The sequence below is a fragment of the Diceros bicornis genome (genome assembly GCF_020826845.1).
Source record: "Diceros bicornis minor isolate mBicDic1 chromosome 30 unlocalized genomic scaffold, mDicBic1.mat.cur SUPER_30_unloc_1, whole genome shotgun sequence".
Classification (NCBI taxonomy): Eukaryota; Metazoa; Chordata; class Mammalia; order Perissodactyla; family Rhinocerotidae; genus Diceros; species Diceros bicornis.
Genome location: NW_026690899.1, coordinates 414500 through 430815, shown reverse-complemented (window position 1 = coordinate 430815; position 16316 = coordinate 414500). Strand labels below are relative to the sequence as shown.

At 35.8% G+C, this 16316-nt stretch overlaps 1 pseudogene; it reads left to right on the top strand.

Annotated features, from left to right (window-relative positions):
- The first annotated feature begins 14672 nt into the window (after nt 1-14672).
- On the top strand, nt 14673-15728 carry LOC131402082 (homer protein homolog 2-like; annotated as a pseudogene).
- Nucleotides 15729-16316: the final 588 nt, after the last annotated feature.

Here is a 16316-nt window from a genome sequence, read left to right as displayed (position 1 = left end):
TGAGGCTGTGTTTGTCTTTAGAGCTGAGATGGATCTCCTGGAGGCAGTACATTATTGACTCTCGTGTTTTAATCCATCCAGCCACTCTATGTCTTTTGATTGGTTAAGTCAATTCAGTTACATTTAGGGTGATTATTGATGTATAAGGACTTAGTACTGCTCTTTTATTTTCTGTATTCTGGTTCTTCTATGATTTCGCTGTTTCTTTTTCTTTGTGTTTCTTTCTGCCTTTTCAGTTTGGAGGTTTTTGGTGATGTGTTTCTCTGTGTCCTCTTTATTTTTGACTCTGCTTTGAATTATTGTTTTGTGGTTATCATGTAATTTGTCTAAACTGTTTCAAAGACAATGTAGTCCTTTTGCTGCCAATAGCCTCTTATCTTTATTTGCCTCTACATGTTCTGGCTTTTTCTCTGTTTTTCTGTTTTTGTTATCACAAAGTATTCCTTTTTGTATTGTGAGTTTGTTACCAAATGAGTTATTGTTATTTTTAATGCTTCCTTTCTTTTTAACCTTTATGTATAATTAAGTGTATACTATTCTCTTTTGATACAGATTTGCACTTTACTGATTCCGTCTATCTGTTACCTTGCTTAAAGCCTTGTATACCTTTACCTTTTTTTTCTGGTAGAAGAGCTCCTTTCAACGTTTATTGTAAGGCAGGTCTAGTGGCAGAATCCTCTCTCAGCATTTGTTTGTGAGTAAAGCCTCTATTTGTCCCTCACATCTGAAAGATAACTTTGCTGGATAGAGTATTCTTGGCTAATAGTTTTTATCTTTCAATATTTTGAATATATTGTTTCTATTTTATTTTTTGCTGTAGAGTTTCTGCTGAGAAATCTGTTGATAGCTTGATGGGAATTCTCTCATAGTTTATTTTATTTTCTCTTTGGTTGCTTTTAATATTATTTTTGTGATTTATTTTTGAGCACTTTATTATCCTGTGTTTTTAAGAAGGTCTTTTTGCATTGAGACAATTGAGTGTTCTATTTGCTTCATGAATTTGTATGGACAGTTTCTTCCCTGGGTTTGGGAAGTTTTCAGTTATTATTTCTTTAAATAAGCTTTCTGCTTTCTTCTCTCTCTCTTCTCCTTCTTGGATACCCATTACTCATCTTTTGACCTTTCCAATGGAGTCAGAGAATTCTCTTATAATTTATACATATTTTAAAAGTCTTATTTCTCTCTCCTCTTCTACCTGCATCCTTTCCAGATTTGTATTATTGAGCTTCTTAATTTTCTCTTCCATATGATTGGCTCTATTGCCAATGTTTTCTAATGAATGCTTCATCTCATTTATTGCATTCTTCAGCTCCATAATTTCTCTTGGTTCTTTTTTAGATTTTCAAACTCTTTTGTAAAATATTTCTTTTGTCCATTTATTTTATTCCTGAGCTTATTGAACTGCCTTTCAGAGTTTTTTTTTTTTTTTGTAGTTTTGTGAGTCATGGTATTGTGGCTCATTGTGGTGCTTGCTGTTATTCTTCTGCCAGCATATTCATTGTATCAAATTTTAATTTTGAGGCACATTCGCCCTGAGATAACATCTGTTGCCAATCTTCCTCTTTTTTTTCCATTTTTTTCTCCCCAAAACCCCAGTAGATAGATGTATGTCACAGCTGTACATCCTTCTAGTTGTTCTATGTAGGATTCCCCCTCAACACGGCTTGATGAGTGGTGTGTAGGTCTGTAGGATCCAAACTGGCAAACATTGGGCTACCAAGGTGGAGCATGAGAAGTTATCTGCTATGCCACTGGGCCAGACTGAAACACATTTTCTATTTAGGTATAACTTTGTTTTGATTCACATTTTTCAATTGCTTGGAGATTAGAAGACTTTCTCTTGTTTTTTAGTAGGTGATGTTATAGCACTAGTTTTTGGTTTCTCTTACTTGAGCTGCCTCTGGCTGTTTTTAAATAGCTGCATGTTCTACCCTCCACTGCCTCTATTTTTGGTACTGCTGTGTCTCTCATCATCACTGCCTGAACTTCCAGGGGTCACTGGTACCTTGTTGTTTCTTGTGTCACTGTGGTCACTGGAATTGCTACTAGGGGCACAGGGATAGCTGACACTTCAGCCACATGCAAGGTCACTTGAGTCAGAAGCTCTTCCACCATGGATGGGAGGAGAAGGGAACTGGCTATGTGGGACACCATCTCAGCTCTTGCCTGTTACTTTGTGTTCAGAGGCGCCACTACAGTTGGGATGTAGGAGTCCTGTATGTATCTTTGCCACTGCTACCAGTCTCTGAGCCACAGGTGAGATGCCTGGGTAGGGGTCTCCATTTCTGCAACTGTTCTGCTTCCTGTGGCTGCAGCTGTCACTGAAGATGGAAGGCTGGAGTCACATATGTGGCTCTGCTGCTGTCCATTAGGTTCTTTTGGGCTAGAGGTGGCTGGCTTAGCTGCCACAGCCAGCTATCTAGAATCCTGGGCTCTGCCTCTACGGTTCCTTCATTTAGCTTACTGTATGTGCTCAATCCATCCTCCTTTGCACATTCCGAAGTGTGGAATTTTCTGGAATTCTAGTGTGTTGTACAATGTAGCCTTTGTTCGTTTATGGATATTTCAGTCACTGTGGATTGTCACTGGAGACACAAAAGGATCCTCTTGTGCCACCATGATGATGACATCTCCCTGAACTTTCATTTTCTAATCATGGAGTAAGCCTTTTGTTAAAAGAGAATAACAGTGATATTAAATATCACATATTCAATATTAGTCCACTTAATCATAGAATCCCATTAAATGGGTCTCTTAATTCTAATCATAAATTTCTCACTAACTTTTTATAACTGAAGACAATTAGTAAGGTGGTTACTACTTTGAAACTGTAAAAGATCAAATTCGTGTAGGTAAGATAATATTTTTATTCTACTTAACAGTCAATATTTATGAAGTTGATATTATGGAAAGCTAAAGAATTTAGTTAGAATTATTCATTAAATTTTTAAAACTTATGGGATCCGGCCCCGTGGCTTAGCAGTTAAGTGCGAGCCCTCTGTTCCTGGTGGCCCAGGTTTGGATCCTGGGTGCGCACTGAGGCACTGCTTGTCTGGCCATGCTGACGTGGCATCCCAAATATAGCAGCTAGCAGGATGTGCAATTATCACATACAACTATCTCCTGGGGCTTTGGGGAGGAAAAGGAAAATAATAAGGAGGAGGATTGGCAATAGATGTTAGCTCAGGGCTGAACTTCTTCACACACACAAAAATGAAAAAAGTTATTACTTAATCTGACTTGTGGTAATATATCATCTTTTGATGAATATTTTAAAATATATCTAGATTTATCAAAGAAATCTTTTAAACATCTATATATGTGAAATATTATATGGAAAACTCTGGGGGATAGAAATTATATTGTCATTATTTTCTCTTTAAGGACCCATCATTTATTCTAAGTGGGAAGATGATAGAATCGAACACTTTAAAGGATTAGAAATAATGAAATGGGTTACAGTTTGGACCTAACAATTGTTCAACAGGAATTCGGAGAGAAAAAAGGTCATCCTCCCCTGGAATAACCATGCAAAACTAAAAAGTTTGTCACTTATTTCTTTACCCTTCTCTTTTCTTCTCCAGTTTACCAACAATTCTAGGTGATTCAACTGACCAAATAACTTCTGCCTCCATCTTCCTATTTCTACTGCCATCACCCTGAACTATAGAAGTATCTTAAAAATTAATGGTAACCTTGCATTCAGCCAGATCTTCTTAATCTGTCCTATATATCCTCATGGGGCACTCTTCCTAAATAGATCTTTGTGGTGCAAAGAGTACCCCTCAATCTAGCTCCTTAGCCCATTTCGCAAGGTCCTTCTCAATGGGTGCCTAACTTGCCCATGTTCACACAGCAAGTCTAGAGCCAACTCATCCCCTGTCAATTGCCTTCAGAGCCCACATGATTATTCAAACTACCGTACTGTAATCACACATTGATTTATTTGTCTCCCATGAGGCTAAATTCCTTTAGGGTCTTATTCATTTCTATGTGCTCAGTGCTATGTTACTATCAGATGGTCACTAACAACCTGTTAATTAATTTGGGAGAAATTGTATCTTGAAAATGGTGTATCAGTCAGGATTCAATCTGGAAAACAAAGCGCACACCAAGTTGTTCGATAGGGATGTATAATGAGGAAAACTCACTGCAAAAGTCTTGGAAGCTTCCTTTAAAAGTAAGCTACAAACTAGATATTTAAGCAACAAAGGATGCCTCTGTAAACTCAAAGTGTACAAACTATTTACAGACGGTTACCATCTTATAATGGTTTGACTTACACTTTTTCGACTTTAAGCTGGTGCAAAAGTGACATGTGTTCAGTAGAAACCCTATTTTGAATTTTGGTCTTTTCCTGGGGTCGGAATATGTGGCATGATACACTTGTGATGCCGGGCAGCAGCAGCAGGCTGCAGCTCCCAGTCAGCCACACAATCACAAGGGTAAATAACTCACACTCTACAGTGTACTGTGTTGTCAGTGTTTTCTGGATGAGTACCCATACAAGCACTAAGCTTTTCACTTTTATTATAGTATTTAATAAAGAACATGAGATATTCAACACTTTATTATACAATGGGCTTTTTGTTAGATGATTTTGCCCAACTATATGATAATGTAAGTGTTCTGAGCATGTTTTAGGTAGACTAAGCTATGATGTTCAGTAGGTTAGGTGTATCAAGTACATTTTTGACTTACAATATATTTAACTTACAATGGGTTTATCGGGATGTAACCCCACCATACACTGAGGAACATCTATCTTGTCAAGCTGAGAAGAGTAGTGGGTTTCTTTTTTCTTTTTCAAAAATTAAGGCTTATGAGACACTTTTCCACAAACCAAGTAATAGTTTTACCATCTTGGTTAACATTTCCTTTTTCAATAAAAGACTTTAGTGTCCATCACTGTTGTAAGCGCTTATCAAAGTAAGTATACTGACCACTCTGTTTGCCTGCACAGATATTGATATACCAATATTTAATTCTCTTTGTTCTATTTTCCCCAAAATCTAACGTATTTTTTGGTGTTAGGAAATCTAAATAGGTTTATTAGTTCTTAGACTATTACACAGCTACTTTGTATACTACTGTTATAGATAGCATGGAACTCTGCCAAGATTTAAAATGCCAGTAAGATCCTATTATCATGGAAAATATTAAGATATTGAGGAAAATCAGACTAAGAAGAATTCCTTTGAGTGATGTAAAAGCTAAACACAAAAATATATTAAAAAGTCGTTCTACTCTATCAGAGTGGAAATGTCAATTCTATAGTATTAAAATTATCTGCTGACAAGAAAGCTTAAATTTTTCAGCAATATATATGTCCCTTTGTTTTTCTGGATGTTCTCAAAGCCTGTATTATGAGGGTAATTTGTCTACCAAAAAGTCCACAGAAAGGCTGTTTTCTTATTAACACATGAATTGTTGACACTGAACCATAAAACAAGAGGTGGTGTTTAAAATAACAAAAAAGTAAAGAGTTATAGCCATTAGTTCTTATTGTAATTGGGGGAAAAATAAGTTTTGCTGCTTGCAAAAGCAGGCACTCAATACTATTCAGTAGAAATAAAGTAATTTCCATAAAAAAATGCCCTAAAGGGGCTAAACAGATAAATAGGGGACAGAGAGGGAACCCAGAGGTTAACATCATCTGAAAGTTAGACCAGCCTTAGGACTAGTGGGGCAACTAAAAAGATGATATTACCAGATCTAAGGGGATGGGGATCTGATCACAGAGGGATGGTATTTCTGTATATTCAGTTGTTTATTTTTTTTGTCCTAGTTATAATTTCTGGCTTCCAAAAGGGAAAAAAGAGAAATTGGACGTGAAGGGAAAATGTTTAGGCACTTGAAGTGCCCGAGAAGTCACTTTAGCCAGAGGGCCAGGGGCTTGCAACAATAGGAAGAAGTGCGCCAAAAAAGGCTTCCTCTGTCTTTATCTGCATCTCTGAGATCAGAAGCAGCAATCAGCAATTAAAGCACAGATTCCTGATAGTTGGAGGACAAGGTTATTTTGGCTGATTCTGGCTCGTGAAAGTTGTGTGCCAACTGATCCAGGAACATAAGTATTGCTGCCTAGCTTGGGACTGGAGATGAGAGATTGATAGGTCTTATTGTGCTAAGAGCTGAGATTGACCTAAATTGACCACAATTTATCATGAAAGCGTTCCCCTGGAAGTTGTAAGCCTTCAATAAACTCAGAGTTCCTAAATACTTACATCAGACAGGTTATGCAAGTACAATTTTTATCTAGGAGGGAAGACAGATTCGAGGGGCTTCCTACTCTGTCATATTTTCTTTACTTTTGAAGTGTCATTTGACATAAAGAATTCTTGGCGGAACTTTTTCCCCTTTTTAACACATTAAACCTGTCATTCTACTTTCTACTGATCTCTATGGATTCTGATGAGATATCTGTTACCAATCTCTTTGAGGAACATTTGTATGTGACAAGACACTTTCCTATTGCTGCTTTCAATATTGTCTCTTTGTCTTTTGACAATTTTTGTCATAACGCATCTCACTGTGGATCTCATTGAACTTAACTTTCTTGGAGTTCATTGAGCTCCTTGAATGTGTGGATTTGTGTATTTTATCAATTTGGGAATTTTTTAATGATTTTTTCATCAAATAATTTTTTTTGCACTTGTTTCTAGCTTCTCTCTAACTGGGATTCCCACTATGTGTATTGTGGTATGCTTTTAGTCTGAGCTCCTTAAACTCTGTTTGTTTCTCTTTATTCTATTTTCTTGACTGTTCTCAGGTTGAATAATTTCAGTTTACCTATATAATCATTTTCACTTTTAGTCTGTGAAATCAAATCTGCTATTTAAATCTTCTATGAAATTTTTAACTTCAGTTACAGTGCTGATATGGGGTTGCTGAGTTCTGAGTCTAAAATGAGTTTTCAGACATGAGCCACTTGTTCATTCATGCATCTATATTTTGTGTTCAGCGTGGGCACAGGACCCACGAGCAGTAAAGAGCTGCATTTAAATGTCTGTGTGGGGCCAATCTATATGATTTCTAGCTATTTTTACTATTCTATAGAAATGTCAAAGGCAAAAGTATTAGGTTATCTGATTAGTCTCAATGATTAGGGCATGGAAGCTAATGAATGAGTGTCCTCACATTCCAAGGTATGGTATGTCTCAAGGAATATGTAGGTAGGAGAATAAAGTCATTGATAACCTCCTGAGGTAAATTCCTTCACTCCTAACCAAAGGTGATTCAGTAAGTAGGGGCATGGGAGACTGTCTCATGGAAATTGTAAAACAATTCATAAACAAAGTTTTGACCACATCAGTGCTTTACTGCTCCAAAATGTCTTTTTGGTTGTTTTCTATAATTTCTATCTGTGTAATGATATGCTTTATTTGTAGACACATTATTCTTCTGGTTTTCTCTACATCTTTGTCCGTGGATTCTTTTATGTGTTTGACCATATTTAATCGAGTTGATTTAAAATATTTGTCTGCCAAGTTCTATATCTGATCTTCCTCATGGATATTGTCTGTTAATTTTCACTGTCAATAGAGTGTACCTCTTCGTTTCAATGCATCATTTTTGTCTCTTTTTTTGTTGTTGGTCTTGTCTGGGAGAGCAACTAATACTAGGTTATATTAATGAACACTCATGAGTTACCAGACACTCTGCTAAATTTCTCATGCCTACTCCTGTCTATAATCTTCACAGCAATGTATAAGATAGATACCATTATTACACTTTTTACAGACATTAAGGCTTCAGGGACGAGTAGTAGCCTTCCACGATGGCAAAGCCAGAAAACGACAGACTCACAATACAAACTCAAGTTCATGATTACAGGCTAAGGCGTTACGCTCCATAATATATCATGAATGGATTTGTGAAGATACAAGCTGAGTTCTACCACTGGAATTTCTAGTAACAGTTAGAAGAACAGTTGCAATCCTTTTAAAAATAACTTCCACTCAATCACATTGAAGACAGAGGGAAAAGAAGAATCTACATAGTAGAAAAAGCTCTTTTTATGTACTGAAATATATATTTTGTTATGATGAGGGTTGCTTTTTAGTTGTATAAAATTAGACATTTATTTTAGATGCAAAATTCATTGAAAAATTCACCTGCAAAGCCTTGTATAGATGGAAATTGGGAACAGAGTAATCTCATTAGTGAATCACCTAAGGATGTTATGTAAACATGAATGTCTCCTATTTGTAGCAGGTACTGAAATTTTTTCCAGGGGTTAAAGTTTCATTCAATAGAAACAGGCTGAATGCATTGTGTGTATAGCTAGAATAACTATATCTTCATGATAATAGAATAGCTATTAAGTAAACTATTAAATAAGAAAGAAATATGCAAAAATTTAAAAATGAAAAGAGGAGCAAAAAACATCAAAACAGGCAATGCTTAAAAATTGTAAGACTTTACATGGAAAACTTCCTGGATATAAAATTGAAAATTTATACAAATCTGTATTTTCCACAAAATACAACTTGGCAAATTGATCTCAATGGAAAGAGACATTTAAAACAGACTAATTACTAAAATATATCTGGGGTAATCAGGTAAGAGATAAAAAAGTCATTAAATTGTAAACAAATAAGTTAAGTGATCTCTCTCCTACAGATAATACAATTTTATATTTGAAAATCCCACCAAAACAGAAGAAAATACTAAAACAATTAGATAATTTTTGTAAATTAGAATGTCATTAAGTTAACATACAAAAATTAATATACTTTATATGTGAAAGCAAAAACCAGTTAGGAGATAGAAGATTCTTATTGCAATAACAAAACAGAAAATAAACTATAAATGAGTAAACATATATGAGGAGAGTCTATAAAACTCTGAAATGCATTGAAAGAAACAAAATAGGTTTAAGTAAATGGTATGATAAACCATGTTCTGATTAGTAAGGTTCTGGATACAAAAGATCATTTTTGCTAAATTAATTTCAAAATAAGCCCATATCCATAAATATCTGAGTTGAGTTTCTTTCTCTATAGCTATAGAAATAGAGCAAACAAGCAAGACAAAAGTTCTAAAAACAAAAACAACCAGTGTGCTAGCCCTAACAGCATTAAAATAGACCCTAAACGGACTTTAATTAAAGAAGTTGGATATTGGGACATGAAATAAAAGACATTAAAGAATAGGAAATTTGGAAATAAACCCAGTAGAATATGGAAATTTAATGTATGACAATGGCGACCTCTCAATTAAGTGAGGGAAAATAGACTTTAAAAGAACTGGTCTGAGAAAATTGTATCTCTTTTGTACTGTATAAATAAGGAAAAAGCACAAATGGATCAGATATTATTGTCTAAAAAATAAAATTGTAAATGTACTAGACAAAAACACAAGTGAATTGCTATAAGAAAAGAATAAATGAGGAAAAAACCCCACAACATTCTGGATTCACAAAACCAGTATTTTTAAATGGGCTCTGATATCCTACAAGAAATGCTTCTTGAAGTTAATCTGGAAAGGTTTTTTTAAGTTATGTTTGGCAATACTGGTGTTTCAGTCAATAAGGAAATTAATACACACATAATTTTCAAATAATGAATGATATATAAAATAATATTCATTTAAATGTCTAGTTGATTCTATAAGATAATAGGAGAACACTCTAGGGATTAAAATAAAGACAATTATCAAGCCAGATTGAAAAACAACCAGGAAACGTGGGTTCCACTGAATGGATTTCCTGATAATATTAACCTGAAATGTGAGTTTATGTCATCCATGGAGGCAAAAGAGAAATATCGGCAATCTATAGAACCCAGACAATGGAAACTGAAGATACCTACATGAAGCTAACACTTCCAGAATTTTTACTTTAAGATAAAATATGTGTGAAAAAGAAGTTGGCAATAATATTGCACAGTGGAGCAAATCTATTTTATTCTTGATACTTCAACTGTGTAGGAAAAAAAGGACCTGACTTCATATTGGTTCTGAGTTATATTCGTTCATTGTGTATAGTTTATGAAAACCTAAACCAAGACGTGATTTTGAAAAGTTCTCAGCTGTGGCATAGCTTATGGAATAAGTAAATTCAAATTTTGTGTCTACCAATCTATCATTAAGACCCTTAGACCTTCAAGGAGCAAAATAGTGTTGTTAACTTTATTATGGCACATAACATAAGCTCTAATAACCAAATCACAAAGTATGTACCAATAATCATCTGAATCAATAATCTTCTGAAACCATAAAATTCATAATTAGAATTCAAGTGGTGTGAGAGATTGGATACCAGCTTAAGAAAAAAGCACAAATAATTTTAATTTTTTAAAGAGTAAGTAAAATGTAGAAGACGTTATGAGGCATATTTGAAAATAAACCAAATAGAACAAAGACAAATAAAAATTTGCAAATTAAAACCACAATGAGATATCACCTCACACTTGTTAGAAAGACTATCATCAAAAAGATAAGAGATAACAAATGTTGGTGAAAATGTGGAGAAAACGGGAAGATGGGCACTGTTTGTGAGAATGTATATTTGTGAAATCACTATCCAAATAGTATGGAAGCTCCTGCAAAAATTAAAAATAGATCTACCATATTATGCAGCAATCCGTGCATATGGGTATATATCCAAAAGAAATGAAAACAGGATCTCAAAGAGATATCTCCATTTTCATGTTCTTTCCTGCATTATTCATAACAGTCAATATATGAAAAAAACCCTAACTGTCCATCAATGGGTGAATGGGTAAAGAAGATGTGGTATATATACAGAATGGACTAATAGTCAGCCAGGAGAAAGAAGGAAATTCTGCCTTTGTGACAACATGGATGGACCTTGAAGGCATTATGTTAAGTACGTCAGACAGAGAAACACAAATACAGTCATGTGCCGCATAATGACATTTTGGTCAATGATGGACCATCTACAGAATACTGGTCCCGTAAGATTAGTACCATATAGCCTAGGTGTATATCAGGCTATACCACCTATGTTTGTGTAGGTACACTCTATGATGTTCACACAATAACAAAATCACCTAATGATGCATTTCTCAGAACGTATCCCTGTTATTAAGCAATGCATGACTGTATGGTATGCTATCAATTATATGCAGAATCTAAAAAAAGCTTAACTCATACAGAACAAGAGTAGAATGTTCATTACCAGGGGTTGGAGACTGGGGGTAATGAGGGCAAGTTGGTCAAAGAGTACAAACTGCCAGTTTTAAGATGAATAAGTTCTGGGGATCTAATGTACAGCATGATGATTATAGTCAATAATACAGAATTATATATTTGAAAGTTGATAAGAGACTAGCTCTTAAATGTTCTCTTCACAAAAGGGAAATGGTAATTAAGTGAAATATTGGAGGTGTTAACTAACACTATGTTGGTAACCATTTTGAAATATATAAGTATATCAAATCAACATGTTGTATACCTTAAATTTACACAATGTTATGTGAATTATATCTCAAAAATGCTGGAAAAATTACATGATTATATCAATTGATGCAGAAAAAGCATACGACAAAACACAACACCCCCTGATGATAAGAACGCTCACTAAACTAGGAATATAGTGTTCTTCTTCAACTTGATAAATAATATCTTCAAAAAAAACCTATAGATATCATATTGAATGGTGAGAAACTAGACACTTTCCCTCTAAGATCAGAAACAAGGCAAGGATGTCCCCTCTCACCATTTATTTTCAACATCATGCTAGAAGTCGTAGCTAATGCAGTAAGACAAGAAAAGGAAATAAAAGATATATTGATTTGGAAGGAAGAAATAAAATTATCTCCTATTTTATGTAGATGATATGATTACCTATGTAGAAAATGCAAAAAAATGACTAAAAGAGATTTTTAACTAATAAGTGTTAATAGCAACTTTGCAGAATAGAAGATCAATATACAAATGTAAATTGCTTTCCTATATATCAACAATGAAGAAGAGGATTTTGTAAATAAACGACACAACACCATTTACCTTAGCATTCAGAAAAATGAAATATTTGGGGAGAAATCTAACAAAATATGCACAAGATATATACGAAGAAAACTAAAAAGCTAATAAAATAAAGAAGAACAAAACAAATGGAAATACATTTCATGTTCACGGATAGAAAGACTCAATATTGTCAAGGTGGCATGTCTCCTAATTTGATCTATAGAATCAATACAATCCCACTCAAAATGCCTTCAGGTTATTCTGTGGATATCAAAAGCTGATTCTAAACTTTATAATGAAAGGCAAAAGACTCAGAATAGCCAACACAGTATTGAAAGAGAAGAACAAATTTGGAGGATTGACATTATGAAACTTCAAGAATTATTTTACACTTCAGTAATCAAGACACTCTGGCACTGGCAGAATAGACAAATATATCTGTGACATAAGTTAGAGAGGCCAAAAATAGACGCACATAGATATAGTGAACTGATTTTAACAAAGGAGCAAAGACAATTCAATGGAGAAAAGATATTGTCAACAAATAGTGCTGGAATTGGACATACACGTTAAAAAAATGAATCCAGGGGCCGGGCCATGGCATAGTGGTTAAGTTTGGCATGTCCCACTTCAGTGGCCCTAGTTCACAGGTTCAGAACATGGGTCTGGACCTAATCCACTTGTCAGCCATGCTGTTGTGGTGACCCACATATAAAAAGTAGAGGCAGAGTGACATGGATGTTAGCTCAGAGCTAATCTTCCTCTCAAGCAAAAAAATGAAGATTGACAAGTGATGTTAGATCAGGGCTAATCTTCCTTATTAAAAAAAAAAAGAAAGAAAAAGAAAAGAAAAAATCGTCTAGACACAGACTTCAAGCCTTTCACAAAATTAAAACAACATGAATAATAAATATAAAACACAGAAGTATAAAACTCCTACATGATAACAGCAAAAATTTAGATGACTTTGGATTTGGTGGGGCCGGCCCTATGGCTTAGCAGTTAAGTGCGTGCACTCTGCTACAGGCAGCCTGGGTGCGGATCCTCGGTGCGCACTGATGCACTGCTTCTACAGCCATGCTGAGGCCACGTCCCACATACAGGAACTAGAAGGATGTGCAACTATGACATGCAGCTATCTACTAAGGCTTTGGGGGAAAAAAGGAGGAGGATTGACAATACATGTTAGCTCAGAGCTGGTCTTCCTCAGCAAAAAGAGGAGGTTTAGCATGGATGTTAGCTCAGGGCTGATCTTCCTTACAAAAATAAAATTAAAAAAAAAATAAAAACATAACTAAAAATGAATTTTGTAATGACTTTTTAGATATGACATTAAAGGCACAATTCATGAATAAAAGAATTGATAAGCTAGGTTTCATTACAATTAAAGTTTCTTATTCTCCTGTAGACACTATCAAGAGAACAAAAAGAGAAGCCACAGACTGGGAGAAAATATTTGCAGAAGTCATATTTGATAAAGGACTGTTTTTCAAAATATTCAAAGAAAACTTAAAAGTCAACAATAACAAAACATGCAAGCCGATTTCAAAATCTACATTCCCAGACACTAGCCAAGGGTGATCCTAATAATTAGGATTTTCTAAAGATAAGCAATTAGACCTATGTCAACTATATTGTGCAGAGTTATACAATAAATAAATGATCTTAAAGATGGTTATATGACTTTATTAAAGAGTTTTACTACTGTAGTTGAGTAGATAGACAGATGGACAGTATTTTCAACAAGTAAACAGAAGATACACGTTATTTTTAAATATCCAGAGAAATCTCCTTAAAAATGGAAAGATTTTAGGCTTCAAATTGTCAACAATTTCATGAAAGCAGAAACTCTGCAGTAGCCACTCTGAAATGACAATAGAAACTATCAATTAAACTGTAAACAAAAAGTAATATATGTAGTAACAAATGGCTGGATTTCATCGTTTCTTGTGGCTGAGTAGTATTCCATTGTGTATATATACCACATCTTCTTTATCCATCCATCCCTTGATGGGCACTTAGGTTATCAGAGGGGAAGTGGGTAGGGAGGTGGTGAAAGGGATAATTCGGCACAAGTGTGTGGTGATGGGTTGTAATTAGTATTTGAGTGGTGAACATGATGTAATCTATGCAGAAATATAAGTATAATGATGTACACCTGAAATTTATACAATGTTATAAACCAATGTTACTGCAATAAACAAAAAATTTTTTAAAAAGTAATATATGACCTCCAGCTGATTTCACTTAAAACATTCTTTTAAATAACTTCTGGATTAAATAAAATATCTAAATTAAGATTACTTTTAAGGAATCAGAGAACTGTTAAGTGGAAGCATAATGAAAGGAATCAAGGGGCCTGAATTCAGGTGACTAATTCTGCCAGTTACTAGCTTAATATGACAGGAAATTCGTGGATTCTGAACATTTTCTCTTACCCATCACTAAAATGAAGCTTTAACACTTTGATACTTGTGCACAACATAACATGACTTTCAAATACCAAAAATTAGTCACAATCGGGGGCCCTGGTGCTGGAAACCATGAGGATATGTAACGATACTGATTAGGGAGCTGGGCAACTTGATCACCTTGCCCCTGGTGGCACATTCCCTGCTGCACCTGGAGGTGGCGAGAGCAGCAGCTTCACAGAGTTGAGAGGTGCCAGCGCTGAGCCGTGTGGGCACAGGTCACCTTATGTGCTGCGTGGGGAGTAACTGAGAAAAGCAGTGCAGAAGATGAGAGAACAGCCCATCTTCACCATCCAAGCATGTCTTCCAGGTGGACTCCATCACCAAGAACTGGGTGTCAGCAAGTGAGCAGGAAGCCACCATATCCTACTTCTAGGTGTCACAAAATCAAGTATTGGATCCTAAGTTTGTAAGGAGCCAAAGTGATTATAAACAACACAAGCACACTTAATATTACTTTAATTAAAATATCACAGAAGTTTGGGCAGTGGACCAACAGTAGAGCCAAAGTGGTGTTTGGTTTGCGTTTTTCCCCTGAACAGCAGCTGACAAAGTTTGCAGAGAAATTTTAGGAGGTAAAAGATGCAGCCAAAGTAGCCAGAAACAAGTCCCAGGAGAAAATCAAATCCTTGAGTAATCATTCCCAAGAATCTGGGTGTGGAACTTCACCCTCTACTCAGGTTTACAGTGTCAATGGGGTACACAATGAAAAGGCCTCTCATATGGCTACCTTCCACACACAGCTGAAGTCTGAGAAGGACAAGCTGATTTGTGACATAGAGTGCTGCCAATGTGTAGAAATAGGAGAATAAGCTGCAGCCCCTGCAGGAGAGCAATATCTGGCTGCCCATGGCATTTCAGGAGTCAGTGGCTAGTGTGGAGCAGTGGAAGGGGCAGCTCTTTATCTGCCTTGAAGAGAATGACTGGCTATAGAAGAATATTGAAGACTTGGAAGAATAAAGCAGTGAGATAAACATAGAGAAGGAGAAGAATACCGAGTTGAAGAGAAGAATTGAGGATCTGGGGTCAGAACTCTGAGAAAAGGAGACAGGGTTAAAAGACCTCTGAAAACAAAGTGAAATCAAACCTCAGCTCATGTCAGAGTGTGAATACATCTCTGAGAAGTTAGAGGCAGCAAAGAGCGAGAATCAAGAGCACCTGGAAGACCGAGTGCTTTCTCTAAAGACAGTCACTAAGGAAAGTAACTAGCAACCATGCAACCTGAAGGCAGAATTGAAGAACCTCCTAGAGGTGCTGGACGGGAAGATCAATGAACTCCATGACTTCTGTGTAAGCCTCTCCAAGTTGGAAAAGGACAACTAGGGCAGGGATGAGACCACATGAGTCCCAAGTGTGTGTGTGAGACAAAATAGGACTAGGACATTCTCCTTTCTGTGTTGCTTCTGTAAATGCAGGTGCAATTTGTTGTGTTTCCAAGCCAGTTGTGTCACCTGCTCTCTCCTCTCCAGAATAGAAATCTCCTCTTGCTTCTCTGGCCTTGCGAGATTGTGGGCAACCGGAAGATTTCTGGAAGAAGTTAGATTTCTGGAAGAAGCTAGATTTCTGGATCTAGCTTAAGGATCCAGAAATAAGTCTGCCTTAAATATTTATGCAGTCACAGCAGGGATATTTATATCTTCCTTTTTTTTTTCGGGGAAGAAAAGTAGCCCTGAGCTAACATCTGTTGCCAATCTTCCTCTATTTTGTATGTGGGATGATGCCACAGCATGGCTTGATGAGTGGTGTGTAGGTCTGCACCTGGGATCCAAACTTGTGATCCCTGGGCTACAGAAGCAGAGCATACAAACTTAACCACTACACCAATGGACTAGCTCCTATATATTTCTTAAGGGTTATTGCAACCATATTAAATGAAAAAAGTGTTTTATAGTCCAAATATGAATATCCTTT